The sequence below is a fragment of the Lycium barbarum genome, chromosome 1 (assembly GCF_019175385.1).
Source record: "Lycium barbarum isolate Lr01 chromosome 1, ASM1917538v2, whole genome shotgun sequence".
NCBI lineage: Eukaryota > Viridiplantae > Streptophyta > Magnoliopsida > Solanales > Solanaceae > Lycium > Lycium barbarum.
The window spans coordinates 157,053,443-157,057,052 of record NC_083337.1 but is presented as its reverse complement, the minus strand read 5'-3'; the positions used below and the strand labels follow the sequence as shown (position 1 = coordinate 157,057,052).

The 3,610-nt window shown below is 38.4% G+C and overlaps 1 long non-coding RNA gene across 3 annotated transcripts; it reads right to left on the bottom strand.

Moving 5' to 3' along the window:
* Positions 1 to 514: 514 nt before the first annotated feature.
* On the bottom strand, positions 515 to 3,232 carry LOC132622563 (uncharacterized). 3 transcript variants are annotated; one of them, XR_009575942.1, is made up of 2 exons: positions 3,107 to 3,232; positions 515 to 910 (listed from the first exon to the last, which is right to left on the bottom strand). It is a non-coding gene; the product is annotated as an uncharacterized LOC132622563 (long non-coding RNA). The 3 variants fall into 3 exon arrangements; XR_009575951.1 differs by lacking the exon at positions 3,107 to 3,232 and adding an exon at positions 1,855 to 1,928; XR_009575954.1 differs by lacking the exon at positions 3,107 to 3,232 and adding an exon at positions 1,066 to 1,846.
* Between the last annotated feature and the right edge of the window lie 378 nt (positions 3,233 to 3,610).

The following is a 3,610-nucleotide window of genomic DNA, read 5'->3' as shown; positions in this document are numbered from 1 at the left end:
TGGGTGTAACGGCGGCGGCTCCGCCCATGAATCTTCCTCCTTCCATTAATTTGATGCTTTGTTTAATAACACAATTGAAAAGGGGCCAAAAATTTGATTAAACTAATTCTTCCTTGGTGACTGCTTAATTAAATTATGAAGAGATAATTTTGATGGTGCTGCTTCCTAATTATTCATTGCAATTTTGATAAATGAGAGTGAGACAACTTTTATATTGCCACGAGGAGAATAAATGTGGAAAAAAGAAAGAAGAAGAAAAGCAAAAATATTTTCTTTTTAAAGGTGGTGGTGATGGTGGTGCAAGAGGTGGAGATAGTGGTTGAAGGAGACCGAAGTGAAATGTCACGACCCAACCCCGTAGGCCGTGACTGACGCCCTACTTGGGCACCCTGACATACCTATCCATATTTGATCACACACAAATAGCATATACGGCCATAATTACTATATGCCGTCTCAAACTATATCAAACTGTTCAAACACATCTCAACGCAACCATATGCGGATATATATGTATAGATGTCAAAAAGCCGGCAAGGCTATCAAATATGTCAAAAGCCGACAAGGCTGTCAAATGGCACAACGGCCCAAAACGCATATACAAATGCACGCCGACAAGGCTGCCACAACATATACAAAATGCACGCCGACGAGGCTGCCATAACGAATAGAGTCATGCAAACACATCCGTACAGAAGTAGGCATACACACCCACAAATACGTCTACAGACCTCTAAACAGACAAACCGAATCATATGGCGGGACAGGGCCCCGCCGTGCCCCTGAACAAATACATATATACATAGCGAACGAATATATACCAAAATGTGTGCTCTGAAATGAGAAGAGCACTCCAAACAGCAGAAGAGGGTGTCCTAAATGGGTAGATCACCAAACTGTGCGTCTGTACCTGCGGGCATGAAACGCAGCCCCCCGAAGAAAGGGGGTCAGTACGAAATATGTACTGAGTATGCAAAGCAGAATATACAGAAAGCAAATCTGAGACATAAACGAAATGGAAGTACCAAACATAAGTGCAAATCCAACATATCAAAATTTGCTTACTTTCAAAAATATGTAAGTAATGCATAGGGTACAGAAGAATATGGTCGCCCACCCGTCGATGGCGCCATAACACAGCATAACACCAGAAAGTTTCAAATCTCCGTATCCCCGTCACATATCACATCACCACATAACGCCATACACAGCATAACACCAAATATAGGTGGAACCCGACCCTCTTTTGCGAGTAGCTCGGTGAACCATAAACACAGCATAACTCCGGAGTATATCAAAGTGCGCACGATAACAGAACCGGCCCGGGAACCGGCGAAAGATATAACAGAACGCACGAGCAGAGTCATGAGTAACCATATGCATAAAATCATTATCATAGACTCAAATATAAGTAAAATGATCATACTTGAAAATCGAAATAATAGTCATAACGAATTCTTTCAAAAGTTCCCGAATTACATAAAGGAAAGTCGCGGGGCCCACGAACGGGTATTTACCCGAGTCGGGCCCGCCTATGGAAAACATACTCATTATATGCCATATAAACTTCTACAAAAATTATTGAAGCAATCCGAGCCTTTCTGTGAAAGATATGGCGTTTACAAATTACGAAATTCTTTAAAGTGAAACCTTTTTATGCAAAGTTCGGAAAGCGATTATTTCAAAGACATAATGGTTCATATTTCATCAAATCATACATAAGAGTGCCAAGGAATATTTATAAGGCTCATAACATGCTCGGATTTCGAATCTTAGAATTTTCCTCAAGGCTTATAATCTAGCCTATTGAAAACTAAGGCATGCCAAAAGAAAGAAGGGTTGCGCTTTACATACCTCGTACGCGCTCCAAGTTTTCCCAACTAAAGTTAATCCCAACCTACGCCTCGGGCTCCCCAAGGCCTATGAATACGCCAACGAATATCAAACATTAGCCATAGGTACTTAAGCCATTCATTCCAAACTAATTCTAAATTCTACAGAAATTTGAGCAGCATTTCCCCTGTAAATAGGCCAACCCGAGAATTTAACTCGTCCAAAATCAACAACAACAACCACAATAACCAACCTAGTAACATTGATAACCAATTCGAAAGGCAAAATAATAATAGTAACTCTCTTTTACATCATTCAACAACTTTCATAAATTCAACTCGACGACTTACCTTCAAGCCAACATCGATGCTTATATATTTAAATACTAACCCGAATCCATACCAACAATACTTAAAGACATTCTAAGCAATTCATACAACATTTCCAACAATCCAAAAATTTTCCCTTCCTTTCCACATAATGTAACTCTTCCATTCTAACTTCACACCATCCAACTAATATCAACATTTTTTTCCATATTCATTAACTAACTCAAGATTACCCAAACATATTTCAATAACATTTTAAACAATATCCAAGGATTCGAACCATTCCGCCCATTTCCATATTCCATTCGAAACTTCTACAATTGCAACGAAACTACCAAATCGCATTGTTTTCTTCCAAATTCATTAATAACAACCATAGTTCACATTTAGCATCTTACTTTCATAATTGCATAAAAATTATATAAAAATCACATAATTTCTCATAACAACATATAACCAATTTCAACACCAACTCAACTCGTTAACCCTTTATCTACGTCATCAATGTCACAACGACACCTCTAACAAGCTAAATAAATTTTAATTCACCATTCTCTTTCATTAATATGGCTCACGGCCACACTCCTCTTCACACACCCACACGACCTCTATAAAGTTTCTAACCATTAATTTCCTTCATTCTCATCAGATAACCCATGATAACAACAACAATAATCATATGAACATAATCATACCCTCAATCCTTTCAATTTAGCAAGGATAGCAATATGTCCATAAAACAACACAAATTTAAATTTAACCATTTAATTCCTACATAATGCTACTAAAATCAATTCCTCATTCTTACTCAAAACACCCCCCTTACACGGCTCAATTTATAATTCAACATCAACATACATAACCCGTTTGTATTCAACACACATCTACCAAGCTATACAAGTCTAAACTACCTCCAAAACATGTAGAAAAGAATTAAATCTTACCTTAGAGACAAGCTCTAATTTTTCACCATGAAATGTCTTCAAGAAAGCCATGGCTACCATGAGCTCCATCTTTTTCCTCCTCTTAATCTTCAAATCTCTCCAATTAATTGTGTAGAAGGGGGCAAAAATGGGCTGTCCGTGAACAGTGGCGGCGTGAACAGTAGCGCCGCCGTGAATAGTCCGCCGTGAACAGTAACGCCGCCCGTGAATAGTGCGCGCGGGAACTTCTTTCTCTCTCTAGGCTTGAGAGCCCTTCTCTCTAAAACCTAATTTGCAAGATTAATTTGTGGAATATGTGATGACTTAGTCATCCACTTATACTTATATATTATCTTTACAAAGTGGACATGTGTCAATTTTCATGACATGTGTCCATCTTTATTCAAGTCCAACCAAATCTCGCCACGTGTCATGGGGGGGCCAACTTTTCGATAATTAGATTAATTAATCACTAATCCCCACTTAATAATCTAATCATGGTAAATTAATCCCAACTTTCCATTA